Here is a 22396-nt window from a genome sequence, read left to right as displayed (position 1 = left end):
ACTCTCACCACTGCTATTCAACGTGGTACTAGGGCAGCCCTGGTGGCCCAGCGTTTTGGCGCTGCCTTTAGCCCCGGGTGTGATCTTGGAAACCCGGGATCCAGTCTGACGTCAGGCTCCCTGCATGGAGCCTGCTTCTCCTTCTGCCTGTGTCTCTGCCTCTTTCTCTCTCTGTCTGTCTCATGAATAAATAAATAAATTCTTTCAAAAAAAAAAAAAAAAAGAACGTGGAAACACAACAACAACAACATGGTACTAGAAGTCCCAGCCTTAGCAAATCAGACAACAAAAAGGTGTAAAAGGCATTCAGACTGGCAAAGAACAAGTCAAACTCTCACTCTAAGGAGATGACATGATACTGTACACAGAAAACCCAAAAGACTCCACCCCAAGATTGCTAGAACTGATACAGCAATTTGGCAGAGTGGCAGGATACAAAATCAAAGCCCAGAAGTCAGTGACCTTTCTATACACTAACAATGAGACTGAAGAAAGAGAAATTAAGGAGTCAATCCCATTGACAATTGCACCCAAAAGCATAAGATACCTAGGAAGAAACCGAACCAAAGAGGGAAAGGATCTATACCCTGAACACTACAGAACACTTCTGAAATAAATAGAGGAAGACACAAAGAAGATAGAAAAATATTCCATGCTCATGGAGTGGAAGAATTAATATTGTGAAAATGTCAGTGCTACCCAGGGCAATTTACGTGTTCAATGCAATCCCTATCAAAATACCATGGACTTTCTTCAGAGAGTTGGAAGAAACCATCTTCAGATTTGTGTGGAATCACAAAAGACCCCGAATAGCCAGGGGAATATTAAAGAAGAAAACCATAGCTGGGGGCATCACACTGCCAGATGTCATGTTGTACTACAAAGCTGTGGTCATCAAGACAGTGTGGTACTGGCACAAAAACAGACACATAGATCAATGGAACAGAACAGAGAATCCAGAAGTGGACCCTCAACTTTATGCTCAACTAATATTCGACAAAGGAGGAAGGAGTACCCACTGAAAAAAACAGTCTCCTCAATCAAAGGTGCTGGAAAAATTGGATATCCACATGCATAAGAATGAAACTGGACCACTCTCTTGCACCATACACAAAGATAAACACAAAATGGATGAAAGATCTAAATGTGAGACAAGAGTCCATCAAAATCCTAGAGGAGAACACAGGCAACACACTTTTTGAACTCGGCCACAGTACCTTCTTTCAAGATACATCCACGAAGGCAGAAGAATCAAAAGCAAAAATGAACTAGTGGTACTTCATCAAGATAAGAAGGTTTTGCACAGCAAAGGATACAGTCAACCTTGATACCAGTCAAAACTAAAAGACAACCTACGGTATGGGAGAAGATAATTGCAAATGACGTATCAGATAAAGGGCTAGTATCCAAGATCTATAAAGAATTTATTTAACTCAACAGCAAAGAAACAAACAATCTAATCATGAAATGGGCAAAAGACATGAACTGAAATCTCACAGAGGAAGACATAGACATGGCCAAAGGGCACACGAGAAAATGCTCCGCCATCACTTGCCATCAGGGACATACAAATCAAACCCACAATGAGATGCCACCTCACACCGGTGAGAATGGGGAAAATTAACAAGGCAGGAAACCACAAATGTTGGAGACGATGTGGAGAAAGGGGAACCCTCTTGCACTGCTGGTGAGGATGTGAACTGGTGCAGCCACTCTGGAAAACTGTGTGGAGGTTCCTCAAAGAGTTAAAAATAGATCTGCCCTACCACCCAGCAATTGCACTGTTGGGGATTTCCCCCAAAGTACAGATGCAGTGAAAAGCGGGGACACGTGCACCCCGATGTGTCTAGCAGCAATGTCCACAACAGCCAAACTGTGGAAGGATCCTCGGTGTCCATCGAAAGATGAATGGATAAAGAAGATGTAGTTTATGTATACAATGGAATATTACTCAGCCATTAGAAATGACAAATACCCACTATTTGCTTTAACGTGGATGGAACTGGAGGGTATTATGCTGAGTGAAGTAAGTCAATTGTAGAAGGACAAACATTATATATTCTCATTCATTTGGGGATCGTAAATAATAGTGAAAGGGAATAGAAGGGAAGGGAGAAGAAATGTGTGGCAAATATCAGAAAGGGAGACAGAACATAAAGACTTCTAACTCTGCGAAACGAACTAGGGGTGGTGGAAGGGAGGAGGGCGGGGGGTGGGGGTGAATGGGTGACGGGCACTGACAGGGACACCTGACGGGATGAGCACTGGGTGCTATTCTGTAAGTTGGCAAATTGAACCGATAAAAAACGATAAAAACTGATAAAAAATAAATTTATTATATATAAAAAAGGAATATTACTCAGCCATTAAAAACGACAGATTACCCACCATTTGCTTCGACGTGGATGGAACTGGAAGGTATTATGCTGAGTGACTTAAGTCAATCGGAGAAGGACAAACATTATATGGTCTCATTCATTTGGGGGAATATAAAAAATAGTGAAAGGGAATAGAGGGTAAAGGAGGAAAAGTGAGTGGGAAATATCGGAAAGGGAGACAGAACATAAAGACTCCTAATTCTGGGAAACAAACTACGGGTGGTGGAAGGGGATGAGGGCGGGGCGTGGGGGTGAATGGGTGACGGGTACTGCTGGGGGGCACTTGACGGGATGAGCACTGGGTGTTGTTTTGTATGTTGGTAAATTTAACACCAATAAAAAATAAATTTATTATAAAAAAAAAGACAATGTGATAATGCACAAAAACAGACACATAGATCAATGGAACAGAATAGGGAATCCAGAAATGGACCCTCAAACTAGGGTCAACTAATGTTCGACAAAGCAGGAAAGACTATCCACTTGAAAACGGACAGTCTCTTCAATAAATGGTGCTGTGAAAATTGGACAGCTTGTGCAGAAAAATGAAACTGGACCCTTCTCTTCCACCACACACAAGGATACATTCAAAATGGATGAAAGATCTATATGTGAGACAAGGATCCATCAAAATCCTAGAGGAGAACACAGCCAACACCCTTTAGGGTGTTGCAAGAAGTTGCAAGAACTTGGCCACAGGACCTTCTTGCAAGATACACCTATGAAGGCAAGGGAAACAAAAGCAAAAATGAACTCTTGGGACTTCATCAAGATAAAAAGCTTTTGCACAGCAAAAGAAACAGTCAACAAAACTAAAAGACAACCTACCGCATGGGAGAAGCTATTTGCAAATGACAGATAAAGGGAGGTATCCAAGATCTGTGAGGAAGTTATTAAACTCAACACCCAAGAAACAAACAATCCAGTCATGAAATGGGCAGAAGACAAGAACAGACGTCTCTCCATAGAATACTTACACATGGCCAACAAGCACATGAGAAAATGCTCTGCATCGCTTGCCATCAGGGAAATACAAATCAAAACCACAATGAGTTATCACCTGACACCCGTGAGAGTGGCAAAAATTAACAGGACAGGTAAAAACAAATGTTGGCAAGGATGTGGATAAAGGGGAACCCTCTTGCCCTGTTGGTGGGAGTGTGAACTGGTACAGCCCCTCTTTGAAACTGTGTGGACATTCCTCAAAGAGTTAAAAATAGATTTACCCTACGACCCAGCAATAGCACTACAGAGGATTTATCCCAAAGATACAGATGCAGTGAAAAGCAGTGAAAAGCCGAGACACCTATACCCCAATGTTTATAGCAGCAATACCTGTAACAGCCAAACTGTGGAAGGAGCCTCCGTGTCCACTGAATAAATGAATGAATGAATAAAGAAGATGTGGTATATCTATATATATATACAATGGATTATTATTCAGCCATTTGAAACGACAAATACCCATCATTTGCTTTGATGTGGATGGAACCGGAGGGTATTATGCCGAGTGATGTAAGTCAGTCAGGGAAGGACAATCATTGTATCGTTCCACTCATACAGGGAATATAAAAATTCTTGAAAGGGATTATAGGGAAAAGGAGAGAAAATGAGTGGGAAAAAATCAGAGAAGGTGACAAAACATGAGAGACTCCTAACTCTGGGAAACAAACAAGGGGTAGTGGAAGGGGAGGTGGGTGGGGGGATACAGTGACTGGGTGACACGCACGGAGAGGGGCACTTGACAGGATGAGCCCTGGGTGTTATAGTATATTTTGGGAAATTGAACTCCATTAAAAAATATAAAGAATACCATATATGTTAATATTATTGAATTTATTATTTTAAAGATTTATTTATTTACTCATGAGAGACACACAGAGAGAGGCAGAGACACAGGCAGAGGGAGAAGCAGGCTCCACGCAGGAAGCCCGACGTGGGACTCGATCCCGGCACTCCAGGATCACACCCCAGGCTGCAGGCGGCGCTAAACCGCTGCACCACCGGGGCTGCCCAATTATATTGAATTGAAATAAAACATGTTTAAAATTTCCTTTGGGATTCCCCCTATCTCTACACCCCCTCCCCTTATAGATTCACGTTGGCAATCATCTCCCAAGCATTGGACCCACATCTGAAGGGTCTCATGACACGGGTTTTACTAGACAGTAATAATTGACCTTTTTCTAACAATAGCTAGCACCCTGAAGGGCCTTGAAACTTTTCTTCCAAAATTCCCTAGAGAATTGTGCTATCCCTAACCCTCTTCCAACTTAGAAGTATATAATGGGGAGAGGAGGGGCACTGCTCATGATCCCAGTGCAGCTCTTTCTGCCCGTGGGTCCTGTCCTCGGGCTTCAACTAACCCACCTGTTGCATCAAAGACATCTCAATGATTCTTTCTTGGCCCTTGGCCCTAACATCTTTCTGACATCATACGGACCGTGGCGTTCTACGAAACTTCAGTTCTAGTGAAAATAGCATCGCGTCGTTTTAAACAAACAGGCCAGAGCATCCCTAGTTAAAACTGGCTGTACTCTGGCCAAGGTCCCAACACTCCCCACTGCAGGCAAAGAGAACCCTTACAAGCCAAAACGCAGCAGCAAAGTGCATGCAGCACACACCAGAGACACACGCTGGAGTCATAGGCCCTGGGCATTACATGACCTTTTCTTCATAAACCCATTACTCTCAGGAGCAAGAACACAATGGGCTTTCCTAACACATAGAAGAAGACAGAGACCTAGACAAAATGCCAAGATGGAGGAATTCATCCCAAAAGAAAGAACAAGAAAAGGTCATGGCCAGGAATCTGAGACATATATGTTATAACCCTGATCCAGAATTTAAAGCAACAGTCATAATAACATACTAGCTGGGCTTGAGAAAAGCATGGAAGACATCAGGGAAGCCCTTCCCGCAGAGAAAAAAAAGAGTTACAAACTAGTCAGGCCAAAATGAAAAATGCAATAATGGAGAGTCAAAACCAACTAGAGTCAGTGGCCATAAGCATGGAGTAAACAGAGGAATGTTTAAGTGACATAGAAGACAGAATAAGGGAAAATAATGAAACTGAAAAGAAGAAGAAGAGAAAACTCATGGGTCAAAGACGGAGACTTAGAGAACGCAGGGACGCCATGGAACAAAATAACACCCATACCAAAGGGGGCACTTAAGAAGAAGAAGAGAGCAAAGGGAGCAGAAGATTTATTTGGGGAAGTCATAGCTGAAAATGTCCCTAATCTGGGGGAGGAAACAGATATCCAGATCCAGGAGGCCCAGAAAACTCCCATCAAAATCAACAAAAATAGACCAACCCCGAGACATATTGTAATTAAGTTTGCAAGATGTCCCAATTAAAAAAAAAAAAAAATCCTAAAAGCAGCAGGGCAAAAGAAGTCCCTAACTTATAAGGGAAGACCCATAAGGCTATCTGCAGATCTGTCCATTGAAACTTGGCAAGCCAGAAGGGAGTGCCATGGTGTACTCAATGTACTGCAGGGGAAATATCTGCAGCCAAGAATACTCTATCCAGCAAGGCAATCATTCAAATCATTCAGAATAGAAGGAGAGATAAAGAGTTTCCCAGAGAACCAAAGACGAAAGAGATTTGCCAGAATTATTAAAGAGGACTCCTTGAGTGAAAAGAAAAGACTGAAAGTGACAGACTGCAGAGGAACGGAGAGACTCTCCAGACACAGGGACAAAACAAGTGATAAAAAGACACTAAATTCATATCTATCACGAATCATGCTGAATGTAAATGGACTAACTGTTCCAAACAAAAGACATAGGGTATCAGAACCAAGAAGAAATAAGACTCATGTGGCAGCCCGTGTGGCTCAGTGGTTTAGCACCACCTTTGGCCCAGGGCATGATCCTGGAGACCTGGGTTCGAGTCCCACGTCGGGCTTCCTGCATGGAGCCTGCTTCTCCCTCTGCCTGTGTCTCTGCAACTCTCTCTGCGTCTCTCTCTCTCTCTCTTTTTTTTCTCTCTGTGCCTTCATGAATAAATAAATAAAATCTTTTAAAAAAAGAAAAAAAAAAAAGAAGAAGGAAGACTCATCAATATGCTGTCTACAAGAGATTTGTTTGAGACCTAAGGATACCTCCCCAGTGTCTTTACAGTGAGGGAGCAGAGGACCCTTTTTTCATGCTAACACACATGAGAAGAAAGCCAGAGTTGCTATACGTAGATCAGACAAACTAGGTTTTAAACCCAAGACTAGCAAGAGATGAAGAAGGACACTATGTCATAACTAAGCGGTCTATTCCCCCAGAAGATCTAACAATTGCAAATACTTATGCCTCCAACTTGGAAGCAGCACCCAAACATGTAACAATTAACAACAAACATAAAGGAACTCATTGCTAATTATACCACAATAGGAGGAGACCCTAATGCCTCCACTCATTTCAATGGACAGACCACCTAAGCAGAAGTTCAACAAGGAAATGAGGACTTTAAATGACCAGGGGGACTTCACAAACCTGTTCAGAGCATTTCACCCTGAAGCAGCAGAATACACATTCTTTTCTAGTGCACATGGAATATTCTCCAGAATGGATCACATAGTGGGTCACAAATCAGTCCTCTACAAGCAGAAAAAATTGAGATCACACCAGGCATATTTTCAGACCATGACCACAAGAGAAAAGAAATACATGGATATCAAAAAACATCCTACTAAAGAATGAATGGGTGAACCAGGAAATTGAAGACAAAATTAAAAAGTCCATGGAAGCAAATGAAAATGAAAATTCGAGAGCCCCAAACCTTTGGGATGCTGCAGAGGTAGTGCTAAGGGGGAAGGATATAGCAATACAGACCTTCCTCAAGAAGCAAGAAAAGTCATAAATGCTTAGTCGAAAACCTAACCTTACACATAAAGGAGGGGGTGGGGGCTGGAGAGAAGACAAAAAGTGAAGCCTAGAGTCAACATAAGTAAGAAAATAATAAAGATTAGAGCAGAAATAAAGGGTCAAGGAACTAAAATAACGATAGCACAGATCAATGAAACCAGGAGCTGGCTCTTTGAAGGAACTAATAAAACTGATAAACCCCTAGCCACTTATCAAAGGAAAAGAGAAAGGATCCAAATAAATATCATCATGAACAAAAGAGGAGAGATCACAACCAACACCACAGAAATACACACAAATGTAAGAGAATTTTGTGAGAATTTTACATCAGCGACCTGGACAACCTGGAAAAAATGGACAAATTCCTAGAAACATACAGACTATGAACCCTGAAACAGGAAGACACAGAAAGATTGAAGAGATGCATAATCTGCAGGGAAATTGAATCAGTAATCAAAAATCTCCCAACAAACAAAAGTCCTGGGGCAGATGGGTTCCCAGGGGAATTCTACCAGATATTAATGGAAGAGATAATGCTTATTCTTCTCAGACTGTTCCAAACTCATTCAAGGAGGCCAGCGTTAGCTTGATACCCAAACCAGACAAAGACCCTGTAAAAAGAAGAAGAACCAAAGGCCAATATCCCTGATGAACAGGGATGCAAAAATTCTCAACAAGATACTAGCAAATAAAATTCAACAGTACAAAAAAAAAAAAATCCACAGTACACTAAAAGAGTCATTCACCATGATAAAGTGGGGCTTATTCCTGGGTTGCAGGGTTGGTTCAATATTTCAAAATCGATCAACATGATACGCCACTTTAATAAAAGATAGGATAAGGACTATATGGTTCCCTCAGTAGATGCATCTATTCTTGATAAAAAAAACCCTCTAGAAAGTGGGGATAGAGGGAACATACCGCATCATCATAAAGGCCGTTTAGGAAAGACTCACAGCTAATGTCATCCTCGGTGGGGAGAAACCAAGAGCTTTTCCTCTATGGTCAGGAATAAGACAGGAATGTCCACTCTCACCACAGTTATTTAATGTAGGACCAGAAGTCATAGTCACAACAACAACAAAACACAAAGAAATAAAAGACTTCCAAATCATCAAGGAAGAAGTCAAACCTCCACTATTCACAGGTGGCATGATACTCTATGTAGAAAACCTAAAAGACTCCTCCAAACAATTCCCACAACTAATACCTGAGTTCAGTAAAGTTGCAGGATACAAAATCAATGTATAGAAGTCTGTTGCACTTCTATACCCCAATAATGAGGCAGCAGAGAGAGAAACCAAGAAATCAGTTCCACTTACAATTGCACCAAAACCCATAAGACACCTAGGGACAAACCTAACCAAAGAGGTAGACGATCTGTACTCTGAAAACTATAAAGCACTAATGAAAGAAATTGAAGATGACACAAGGAAATGGAAAAAGATTCCATGTTCATGGATCTGAAGAACAAATATTGTAAAAATGTCTGTACTACCGAAAGCAATCTACACATTCAATGCAATCCCATGGACATTTTTCACAGACCTGGAACAAACAACCCTAAAATTTGCATGGAACCAGAAAACACCCTGACATAGCCGGAGGAGTGTTAAAAAAGGAAACCAATCCTGGAGGCATCACAATTCCAGTCTTCAAACTATATTATAAAGCTGTAGTCATCATCAAAAGGATATGGTACTGGCACAAAAATTGCCACACAGATCAGTGGAACACAATGGAGAACCCAGGAATAGAACCACCAGTATATGTCCAACTAATCTTCAACAAAGCAGGAAAGAATACCCAGTGGAAAAAAGGCAGTCTCTTCAATAAGTGATGCTGGGAAAACTGGACAGCCACGTGCAAAAGAATGACACTGGACCCCTCTCTTACATCATACAGAAAAATACATTTTAAAATGTTTGGAAGACCTAAACCTGAGATAAGAAATCATCAGAATCCTAGAGGAGAACACAGGCAGCAACCTCTTGGACTTCAGTGGTAGCAACTTCTTACCAGACACGTCGCCAGGGGAAAGGGAAACAAGAGCAAAAATTAAGTTTTGGAACTTCATCAAGATAAAAAGCTTCTGCACAACAAAGGAAACATTCAACAAAACTGAAAGGTGGCCTACAGAATGGGAGAAGATATTTGCAAATGACATATCCGATAAAGAGTTAGTACCCAAGAGTCTCTGAAGGATTTATTAAACTCAGCCTCCCCCAAAACAAATAATCCAGTTGAGAAATGGGTAGAAGATGTGAATAGACATTTTTCCAAACATATCTTTCCATCAAACACATGAAAACGTGTTCAATATCATTCATCCTCATGGAAATGCAAATCAAAACAGGATACAACTCCTGTTTGTTTTATCCTGTGGATAAAACTCCAGTGAGATATCACCTCACACCTGTCAGAATGACTAAAATCAACAACACAGGAAACAAGACATGTTGGCCAGGGTGCTGAAAAAGGGGAACTCTCTCACACTGTTGGTATGAATGCAAACTGGTGCAACCACTCTGGAAGACTTAGTAGGAGGTTCCTCAAAAAGTTAAAAATAGAACTACACTACTACCCAGCAATTGCACTACTGGGTATTTACTTACCCATAGTATACAAAAAATACAGATATGAGATGGTACATGCAGCATTATCAACAATAGCCAAACTACGGAGAGAGCCCAAGTTTCTATCAACTGATGATTGGATAAAGAAGATGCGATATACAATTTTATATGCATATAGGTATATATATGATGTACTTATATAATATGTACTTATTACATATATGTATAGACATAATGGAATGCTGTGGAATATTACTCAGCCATCAAAGAGGACGAAATCTTGCGATGCGCTAGAACGTGGATGGAGCGAGCTAGAAGGTATTATGCTAAGTGAAATAAGTCAGTCAGAAGAAGGAGAAATATGATTTTACTCATATGTGGAATCTCAGAAACAAAACAGAGAAACATAGGAGAAGGAGGAAAAAGAGAGAGAGAGAGAGAGAGAGAGAGAGATTGTAAAACAGACCCTTACCCACAAAGAATAAACTGGGGGTTGCTGGAAGGGTGGCGGACAGGGGGATGGATTAAATGGGTCATCGGTGACCAGGAGGGCACTTGTTGTGATGAGCACTGGGTGCTGTATGGAAGTGATGAAACACTAAATTCTTCACCTGAAACTAATATTAACCTGTATGTTAACTAAATGGAATTTAAATACTAACTTGAGAGACAAAAAATAATTAAAATTTTAATTTTATTTGAAAGAAAGAAGAGAAAAAAGAAAAAGAAGAGAAGAGAACAGAAAAGCAATCAAGTACCCTGAGACATAATTTCTGACTCATCAGACTGGCAGAATTTGAAAAGCCCGAGAACATAGTAATTTTCCAAGGCTGTGGGGAAACAGGCACTGTCAAATACTCCTGGTGGAGATGCAAAACGGAGTGGAATCTGATGGTACATAGGCATTTACCCTTTGACCTAATGATTCCATTTCTGGAAATTCACCCTGAAGATTTACCTCCCAAAGTGCCAGCCATTATTCAACACAGCATTGTTTGTACAGGTCATGCAGTCTGTGCAGTGATGAAGTGCAATGAGGAGTCTGTCCCTGATTAGGAGTTATTTCCAGGATATATTACAAACCAAAAAATAGTGCCAGAACATCCGCAGTATGCTACCTTTGGTGTAAGAAAGAAAGGAAAGGAAATATGCGTGAGAGTGTGTATTTTTTGCCAAAGGAAACACAAAAATCACCAAAGCAAGCATAATCGTGGGTGAAAATGGACTCAAAGCATATCCCCACAATTACTTATTAATTACAGCAGAGAAATGCTAGCTGTAATGTGGAGCACCAATGGGCACAGCCATAGCCAAATGATGGACATTCGTTCACTCCTGAGAAACGAAACGTGCACCACAAGGATACAACATCATTTCTGTGATAGGGGTGCCAAGATTTCATAACTTCATCTAATTGTCAAGAAACATCATGCAAACTCAAATTTGTGGACTTTCTACCAATTAACGTTCTACTAAATAACTGATGGACAAATCTTGAGTACCTTTTGGACACAGCAGCTGAGTGCTATGCATATTTCTGGATGGCAGCTTGCAACGGGGAAGGGGGGTGGCATGATGTAGAGCATATCATTTGGACTGATGGAGTTTTGGACTATAGGTGAAGTTTGATGGGGTGAGGTCCAGAGCCGGCGACCAAGAAAGAATTCATATAGGCATACATACATATACCTGGGAACTGGGAAGGATTTGGGGCTATAGTGTACTCTCTAAGGAATTTTGGAAGCAAGGTCTCCAGGGCCTTGAGGGTGCTAGCTATTGTTGGGAAAAGGAATTCTAGAAATTCACCCTGAAGATTTACCTCCCAAAGTTTATTACCACCTAATAAAACCTGAGTCATGAGACCCTTCAGATGGATATCAGTGGGCCATGTGCTTGGGGGATGATTGCCAACACATATCTTGGGGGTTTAGAGATAAAAGAAATTTCTAGAGAATTTTTAATATTTTAGACTGTAGACTCACAGGATCCTGGGGGTTGGGCTATGATTGCCTTTTGTCCTTAACAAAGGATTAACATTGAGGCAATTGAGTCCTTAGAAGGAATGTCCCTCTGCCTGTTTCAAGGACTTGTCAATGTGCTGCCCCTGGCTTGTGCTTTGTCCTCAGTTAGTCATCTGTTCCCCCATCAGGACTGCTAGAGATATTTGAATATGAATTAGCCTGTATCAGATCAATGTTAACTTTTCTGAATTTAATCACTGAATTATATAACAGAACATCATTTATCTTGGGAAATGCGTACTAAAATATTGGGAGGGGGGCAAAAAGCATGATATACACAACTTATTAAGAAATGTTTCCATGGGAAATTTTTCATTATATGTACATCGACATGGAGGTAAGCACAAATGCAACTGCATCAAGATATGTACAGTTTTTGAAGCTGGATGAGGGTAAGGCCATAAGCATGGCTCCTGCACCGGTTTAGAGAGCACAAACTTTACAACTGTAGGTGTCTTAGCTGTGTTCTTAAGAAGAGAAACTTAGCTCCACGTTCTGTTTTGTTCCCTCCTTAATTATGCTCCGCGTACCTCTTAACCTCATGCATAATCAATTGTTCACTTTGCCTTTTCCACTGCTGCTCCCTCTATATCCGCTGATTGTAGAAACCTACTGGGGACCGGATGGATGATACCATTTGTCTCAAGATTATCTGACATACAATTACCTGATTGTCGGAGAAGGGCTAACATAATATGGTCTCATTCATTTGGGGACTATAAAAAATAGTGAAAGGGAATAAAGGACAAAGGAGAGAAAATGAGTGGGAAATATCAGTGACAGAACATGAGAGACTCCTAACTCTGGGAAACGAACAAGAGGTGATGGAAAAGGAGGTGGGTGGAGGATTGGGGTGACTGGGTGACGGGCACTGAGGGAGGCACTTGCTGGGATGAGCGGGATGAGCACTGGGGGTTATGCTCTATGTTGGCATATTGAACTCCAATTAAAAAAAAAAAAATTAAACCCACAGCAAATATCATTCTCCATGGGGAAACACTGAGAGCCTTTCCCGTAAGATCAGGAACACGACAGGGAAGTCCACTTATGGAGGCCGAGAAAAATAAGACTACCATAGCGTTGACATAAGTGCAGCCATTTTACCTCTGGCAGCCATCTCAGGCCCCTGGATGAGTAAACAACTGCGGCCTGTAGCCCAAGTTGGTTCCAAGAAAAACTGCAGACATTGCCCTTAGCGGAAAGTCCCATATCGGAATGAGGACCTAACATCTTGAGAAACTCCCCCACCCTTACTGAAAATCCCCTAGACCAGCCCATAAAAATCCAGCTGTAACCCACCTCAGAGTCCAAGTCCCTGCTCCGAGTGACGGGTACACTTGGACCCAAGCTCCAGCTTGCTAATAAACCCTCGTGTGCTTGCATCGGTGTTGGCTCCTTGGTGGTTTCTCGGATTGGCAATCTTGGGCACAACACACTCTCACCACTGCTGTTCAACATAGTACTAAAAGTCCTAGCCTCAGCAATCAGAAAACAAAAAGACCTTGAAGGCAATCAAATTGGCAAAGAAGAAGTCAAACTCTCACTCTAAGCAGATGACATGATACTGTAGGCAGAAAACCCAAAAGACTCCACCCCAAGATTGCTAGAACTCCTACAGGAATTCGGCAGTGTGGCAGGATACAAAATTAATGCCCAGAAGTCAGTGGCCTTTCTATACACTAACAATGAGACTGAAGAAAGAGAAATTAAGGAGTCAATCCCATTGACAATTGCACCCAAAAGCATAAGATACCTAGGAAGAAACCGAACCAAAGAGGGAAGGGATCTATACCCTAAACACTACAGAACACTTCTGAAATAAATGGAGGGAGACACAAAGAAGATGGAAAAATATTCCGTGCTCATGGAGTGGAAGAATTAATATTGTGAAAGTGTCAATGCTACCCAGGGCAATTTACGTGTTCAATGCAATCCCTATCAAAATACCATGGACTTTCTTCAGAGAGTTGGAAGAAACCATCTTCAGATTTGTGTGGAATCAGAAAAGACCCTGAATAGCCAGGGGAGTATTAAAAAAGAAAACCAGAGCTGGGGGCACCAAAATGCCACATTTCAAGTTGTACCACGAAGCTGTGGTCATCAAGACAGTGTGGTACTGGCACAAAAACAGACACATAGATCAATGGAACAGAACAGAGTATCCAGAAATGGGCCCTCAACTCTATGGTCAACTAATATTCGACAAAGCAGGAAAGACTATCCACTGGAAAAAAGACGGTCTCTTCAATAAATGGTGCTGGGAAACTGGACAGCCACACACAGAAGAGAGAAACTGGACCCTTCTCTTCCACCACACACAAAGATACACTCAAAATGAGTGAAAGATCTAAATGTGAGACAAGAATCCATCAAAATCCTGGAGGAGAACACAGGCAACACCCTTTTTGAACTTGGCCACAGCAACTTCTTTCAAGATACATCCATGAAGGCAAGGGAAACAAAAGCAAAAATGAATTATTGGGACTTCATCAAGATAGAAAGCTTCTTCACAGCAAAAGAAGCCATCAACAAAACTAAAAGACAACCAACAGCGTGGGAGAAGATATTTGCAAATGACGTTATCAGATGAAGGGCTAGTATCCAAGATCTATAAAGATCTTATTAAACTCAACACCCAAACAACCCAGTCATGAAAAGGGCAGAAGACGTGAACAGACATTTCTCCACAGAAGACCTACACATGGCCAACAAGCACATGAGAAAATGCTCCGCATCACTGGCCATCGGGGAAATACAAATCAAAACAACAACCTTACACCAGTGAGACTGGGGAAAATTAACAAGACAGGAAACAACAAATGTTGGAGAGGATGTGGAAAAAAGGGAACCCTCTTGCACTGTTGGTGGGAATGTGAACTGGTGTAGCCACTCTGGAAAACTCTGTGGAGGTTCCTCAAAGAGGTAAAAATAGAGCTACCCTACAACCCAGCAATTGCACTGCTGGGGATTTACCCCAAAGATACAGATGCAGTGAAACAGCAGGACACCTGCCCCAATGTTGATAGCAGCAATGTCCACAATAGTCAAACTGTGGAAGGAACCTCGGTGTCCATCAAAGGATAAGTGGATTAAGAAGATGTGGTGTACGTATGCAACCGAATATTACTCAGCCATTAGAAACGACAAATACCCACCATTTGCTTCAGTGTGGATGGAACCGTTCGGTATTATGCTGAGTGAAATAAGTCAGTCGGAGAAGGACAGTCATTATATGGTCTCATTCATTTGGGGAATGTAAAAAATAGTGAAGGGGAATAAAGGAGAAAGGAGAGAAAATGAGTGAAAATATCAGTGAGGGTGACAAACCACGAGAGACACAGAACTCTGGGAAATGAACAAGGGGTAGTGGAAAGGGAGGTGGGTGGCGGGGGGGGGGGGGGGGGTTGTGTGTGACTTGGTGAAAGGCACTGCGGGGGGCACTTGATGGGATGAGCACTGGGTGTTATGCTATATGTTGGCAAATTGAACTCCAATTTTAAAAAATGTAAAAAAAAGAATTAAAAATAAATAAGTAAATAAATAAATAAATAAATACAATTTTGAAAGAAAAAAAGAAAAAAACAATTACCTGATTGTACCAGGTGCCTCAATGTCCAGAAGAATGCATATTTCCAGATTGTTTCTAGCCCCCCACCCCACTCAAAATTAGAAGAGGTCCCTCATTCCAATGTCATGTATTCACCTCCTTCCCCATATATACATAAGCTATCAGGCTCAACAGGGCAAGGCAGCTTTGAGAAAAATCCCCTGTCTTCTCATTCCTTGGCTGCCCTTCTGACAATAGAGGTTTCTTTGCTTCACAGCCGGTAGCTCAGACCTTGGCTTGCTGCCCATCTGGTGAGCAGACAAATTTGAGCTTGGTAACAAGGGTGCACACCTTTTATTGGTAAATAACGTCACAACTTTTCTGAAATTGTGAAATTATTTCATATGTCACAGTTCAAAAATAATGCAATGAAATATAAATTATCAAAGTTAAATTAAGGCTGTGGGCAGTTACAGGAAGATGGTGTGTATAAATGTATGCATATGTGATGAGGGAACAGAAGGCTAGCTGAGGATAAAGCAAGATCTGACACCGGGGAACCCCTCCTACCCCCATTCTCACCCGCACCCACCCCATGCCCACCAAAACCCACTCCTGGCTGTCCAAAAGCTAAGGAAAGGAAAAACGGGTAATTTATAGAGATCACAATCCTGCAAGGCAGGAGTCTCCCTCAGTTTACAAATGTCTTAGTGATTTACAAGAACAAAGCATTTTTATCAGTAACCTAGCTTCCAGAAGGAAATGTAGATACAATTAGCATTTTTGTTTTGTTTTGTTTTGTTTTTTACGATTTCATTTATTTACTTATGAGAGACAGGCAGAGAGAGAGAGAGAGAGAGAGAGAGAGAGAGGCAGAGACATTGGCGGAGAGAGAAACAAGAGGCAGATACATTGGCAGAGAGAGAAACAAGCTCCCCGCAGGAAGCCGGATGCCAGAGGCTCTCCAGGATCCCAGGGTCAGGCCTTGAGCCTGAGCTGAAGGCTCAGATGCTCAACTGCTGAGTCACCCAGGCATCCCTGTAGATACAATTAAACAATCATAACTTCACAATAAGCAAGGCCTCCGGTGTCAGGTAGGTCCTCCTTAGCATATGAAAGTTCTTCTGAAAACCTCCCTTTTCCTGCCAACTCCCAGTATATAATCAGCCACCCCTCACAAAAGGGGCAGGGGGGTGGGGGTGGGGGTGGGGCAGCTCTTCTGCCCACGGGTTATGAACTGTGCTTTAATAATACCACCATTTTGCTCCAAAGAGGTCTCCAGAATTCTTTCTTGGTCATTGGATCCAGATCTTACCCCATTGAACCTCACCCACATTTCAAAAGTGCATCCCGTGTGTGTATGTGTGTGTGTGTGTGTGTGCAGATATGCATCCTATGCATGTAAATATATTAAAATTGAAACGGAGTAAATTGCAGGACAGAAGATATAGTATGATCTTGTAACTATGTAGTATGTCAATGGGTACCTTTTGAAGTGGGAGAGCTAGGTTCTTGTCTCACAGAGTCAAAGAATGAATGAATGTCTCCAGACACAGGAACGAGTGAATAAAGCCGAGGAAATTTATTAAGCAAGGTAACAGAAAAAGTAGAAGTTTATTAAGCAAGGTAACAGAAAAAGGCTCTCGGGAGTGAGTGGCAACAGGGTTGCCACGGGGGGCTTGTAGGGTTGGTCTTTTATTGAAACCCAACCAGGGAACCTAAATCCTTTTAACATCTCTATTGATATCACCACTGAGTAAGGACTACTGATAACACCTCCAGTGACTTACTTCCTTTTCTCTCGCTTTTTTTCTTTTTTATCAAAAAGTTTTAAACTTTATTAAAATTTTTTTCAAGATTTTTTTAATAAAGTTATTTTTTATTGGTGTTCAATTTCCCAACATATAGAATAACACCCAGTGTTCATCCTGTCAAGTGCCACCCTCAGTGCCCGGCACCCAGTACCCCCCCCTCCCGCCCACCTCCCCTTCCACCACCCCTAGTTCCGTTTCCCAGAGTTGGGAGTCTTCCATGTTCTGTCTCACTTTCTGATATTTGCCACTTATTTTTTCTCCTTTCCCCTTTATTCCCTTTCACTATTTTTTATATTCCCCAAATGAGTGAGACCATATAATGTTTGTCCTTCTCCGATTGACTTATTTCACTCAGCATAATACCCTCCAGTTCCATCCACGTCGAAGCAAATGGTGGGTATTCGTCATTTCTAATGGCTGAGTAATATTCCATTGTATACATAAACCACATCTTCTTTATCCATTCATCTTTCGATGGACACCGAGGATCCTTCCACAGTTTGGCTATTGTGGACATTGCTGCTATAAACATCGGGGTGCAGGTGTCCCGGCGTTTCATTGCATCTGTATCTTTGGGGTAAATCCCCAACAGTGCAATTGCTGGGTCGTAGGGCAGATCTATTTTTACCTCTTTGAGGAACCTCCACAGAGTTTTCCAGAGTGGCTGCACCAGCTCACATTCCCACCAACAGTTCACATCCTCACCAACAGTGTAGGAGGGTTCCCCTTTCTCCACATCGTCTCCAACATTTGTGGTTTCCTGCCTTGTTCTTTATCCCCATTCTCACTGGTGTGAAGTGGTATCTCATTGTGGTTTTGATTTGTATGTCCCTGATGGCAAGGGGTGCGGAGCATTTTCTCCTGTGCCCTTTGGCCATGTCTATGTCTTCCTCTGTGAGATTTCTGTTCATGAGTGACTTACTTCCTTTTTAGGGTCTGGTAATTCTTTGTTGGTCACAAGTAGCTATTATAACAAGACCCCATCTCTGGCATCCTGCAACAGGATGGTCTGGTTTATTTATCTCTGGTTTCTTTTCATCTCCACATTTTTTGGGATTTTTGTGACCCTGATTCCGTGGCCCCCTACCTATCTCTCCCTATCTAGCCCTGCCTGTCGCTTACTCTCTTCCCATAATAGTTTCTCCAGGGAATGCCATTTTATAGGATTCCCTTTTCCTTTTGTAAAGTCAAATTCAATTTAGAAATTTTAAATTTACATGTAATGTAATATTTGGAATGCAAAAGAATCTTTGTGGTTCTGTGTTTACTCCTCTAGGACTATGATTCTAACATTTAAACAATCCGTATCTTAAACATATTTTTATAGTGAAAGGGAATAAAGAGGAAAGGCGAGAAAATGAGTGGGAAATATCAGAGAGGGTGACAGAACATGAGAGACACCTAACTCTGGGAAAGGAACAAGGTAGTGGAAAGGGAGGTGGGTGGGGGATGGGGTGACCCGGTGACAGACACTGGGGGGGGGGGCACTTGACGGGATGAGCACTGAGTGATATGCTATATGTTGGCAAATTGAACTCCAATAAAAAAATAATTTAAAAAAGAGCTCCCCCCCCAAAATAAAAACAATAAATAAAAATATTTTTAACTGTTGACTTTTACTCAGTGTGAAAATTACTTTTCAAATAACCTGGTTATCTGACATGAAGCCCCTAAAAAGGTGTTCTAAATGGAAAGTACTACAGCATCCACTTTTATAAAAACTTACCAGTTCTGTATTAAAATGAAATCGTAAAAACGACAAAATCACTTATGAGTAAAAGAAGTTGAATGCATTCTTCTTCGCTTAATGCAAGCTTAAGAAAAAACATTACTTATTACCCCTTTTGATGAGATTATAACTGAGATGCACTTATAATTAAGATGCTTTGTCCTATGAATCATTCATTGTCCATTTATCATAATTTTAAAAACTAAAATTGGATTGACTTATTTGTAAAATCACTTGTTTTATTAATAACAGAAGACTTACATGAAATTCTTTTTTAAATTTCGTTTTACTTTTATTTATTTATTTATTTATTTATTATTTTTAAATTATTTTTTACATTTAAATTCTAAGAAATCAACCATACCGTAAATTATTAAAGAAAAGAGTGGTCCATCGTTTCCCTACAGGGAAATTCCTTTTCAACCACTGAGTTTGCCTGAGGATAAATCTCCAATTTGCTCTTTGAATTCAAATGTTCTTTTTCATCAGATAATTAACAATGAACAGTATAACACACCCTCTGTAATGCTCTTATCCACAGCACCACCTTAGTGAATGCCTAATTAATCAAAAAGCCTTCTGCTATTTCCATTACTGTTTCTTTGTGAGGCAAGAAGTCAGTATGCTTACAGTCACAGTGATGTGGGAAGGAAAGGTAGATAAATATATATGGCTTTAGCATGCCATCATTGCAAAAGTCCATTTTTGTTTTTTTATTTTTTTGAATATTTTGTATTGGAGTTCGATTTGCCAACATATAGCATAACACCCAGTGCTCATCCCGTTAAGTGCCCCCGTCAGTGCCCCTCACCCAGTCACCCCTTCCCCCCGCCCACCCACCTCCCCTTCCACTACCCCTTGTTCGTTTCCCAGAAAAATTAAGTATCTTTATAACCTGCAACCCACTAACGAATACTTGAGGACACAGAGCATAACATTCCTCCAAGAAACTGCCAACTGTCTTAATGTTTCACTAGAGGGAAAAGCAAGGTTAGTTTGACAATAGCAAGGCCTCCTGTATCTGATGAGTCTTCTTTAGCATGTGAAAATCCTTTTGGAACTTGTCTTATGTTCACTTCCCCCAACCCCAACCCCAACCTCAAAGTATATAATCAGCTGCCCCTCACAATCCCCAGGCAGCAGCAGCTCTCTCTGCCCATGGGACCTGTCCCCCATACTTTAATAAAATCACTTTTCATCAAAGACACCTCAAGAGTCCTTTCTTGGCCACCGGCTCCAAAACTGCATCAACTACATTTCAAACCTACATCAACATCATCTGAACTGCCGAAAGCCAGCATAGCTTTGTGCAAAGGAGCCGAAACCTGAAATTCGATAGTGCCTTGCACAAAGGCACTGCGAGGATGGTTTGAGAAACAAACACTGGGACGTGGTTTCCTCAGGTGTTAGCAACTGCACAAAAAGCATTGCAGCAAAGCTTGTGTGTCAAGTGCAGTGGATTGAAACTAAAGAATTGGTTTTCCAACTGGAGAATTGCATTTTATACAAGCCACAATCTTACAAAGTTACATTTTTGCTTGGAAGCATGTTGATGACTTTATACAACACCTAATTGACATAACACTGGTGGGGACCTGGGGGGGGGGGGTTGTGGAGTGGGGAGTCAGGGAGTCCTTGTCCTTTAAAAGGCTTCTCTACAACTTGGGGATAAAAGCAGTGAAAAACACTGCCTTTGAGGACCGGCCGGTGGCCCAGCGGTTGAGCCTGTGCCTTTGGCTCAGAGAGTGATCTTGGGGTCCTGGGAGGAGTCTGCTTCTCCCTCTCTGCCTATGTCTCTGACTCTCTGTGTCTCTCATGAATAAATAAATAAAATCTTCAAACAAACAAACAAACAAACAAACAAACAAACAAACAAAAAACCCCACTGCCTTTGATAATCATTGGGGTTGCCTCAGAGCTTATGATTTTCTCTTTGAGGATTTCTCGTCTGACAAGTTGGTGAGGATGTTGAAAATAAATGCCAATGTTCAAAGGATTAAGTAAATCCTAATGAAGAGGGAGAGTTAGGTCCTTGTCTCACAGAGTTGAAGAAGAATGAATTTCTCTGACAAAAGAGAGTGAGTGAGTAAAGCCATAGAAGTTTACTAAGCAAGGCTACAGAGAGAGGTCTCAGGAGTGATAAGGGTCCCAACAGGGTTGCTCACGTGGGTCTCCACTGACAATCTTTTGTTTAGAACCGGGCAGGGAGCTTGTGGCCTTATCTTATTCTTGTGACCTCTTAGTTTGAGTAGGGACTTGTGATAACGGTCTTTAATGATTTACTCCTTTTAGGATCTGGTTATTGTTTGTTGATCACAGATGATTGTCATTAAAAAGACGCCACTACCACCACCCCTAGGGCGGGGTTGTTTGGGTTGTTCCCTCATCTCTGCTTTTCTTACACCTCAGCATTTTGGGGATTTCTATGAGCCTGATGATCCCACAGCCCCCTATCTGTCCCAACCGAGTCCTATCCATCCCTTACTCAGTAAGGTCCCTCTACCTGGGGGGCGGGAGGAAGGATCTTATGTTTATGATCTGAGTTTCATGTGGCTTGTCCACTTCCAGACTCCACCAAGAAACAAATATAATGCTTCTGTTTTGAATCGGTTGATGTGATGAAATAAAAGAATACAAGAATACAAGATGAGGCAGTGGATAATTCCCAAATGTTTAACAATATTTGGATCTTTTCTGAATCTTTGCTAGAGCATTCCAACTGTGGAATGAGAATAAAGGCATCCCCAAAGTTAATAGATTGCACGATCTTTTGTTTGTTTGTTTGTTTTAATGGTCTGTGATCTTTGTTTGTTTCCATGAAAAGGAGTTTATTTTGCACCAATGAGTGAAAGCAACCTTACACAGTCCAAAGAATTTAGTAGACGCTAAGAGAGTTTATGGTAGGCCTAATATGTTAGTGCAACACCAAGGCTAAACATTTTCAATCTTACTGCCTATAGTATTTTGACAAAACCAATCCCTAAATTCTGGAAGTGGAATGTCCAGCTTTGGCTTTTGAACTGAATCAGTGCTTAACAGTTTGAAACACCTAATCATGACCAAATCCAGTTACAAACTGGAGTTAGCTAATTAGCTTTGTCTAAAGGAGTTTTCTCCTATCTCTGTGAGAGGCAAGTGGTTACAGTTGAAAGCCAGGTGCGTAGGTTAAACTCCTACCTATAAGGGGACTTCAAAAGGCATTGTCTTTGCTGATGTTTACATTTCAAAGAGCAGGCTCCAAGGCCATTAGGAGAGACCTTTCTGGGATCCTCGGAGCTGCCAAGGGGCTTGCTTATATAGCTCTTAAAAAGATTTACGTACATCTCAACAGAAGAGCAGAGAAAGAATTTACAAGTTCTCTAAAGGGAATGCTCCAAGGAATGGGAGGGGCGAGAGTGGCTTTCCTTTTTGGCAATAAAGAAAACAGCAAATTTATTTTATTTTTCCACATTCTCACAAAAAGTTGCT

The sequence above is a fragment of the Canis lupus genome, chromosome Y (genome assembly GCF_048164855.1).
Source record: "Canis lupus baileyi chromosome Y, mCanLup2.hap1, whole genome shotgun sequence".
NCBI classification, from domain to species: domain Eukaryota; kingdom Metazoa; phylum Chordata; class Mammalia; order Carnivora; family Canidae; genus Canis; species Canis lupus.
Note: the sequence above shows the minus strand (reverse complement) of the source record.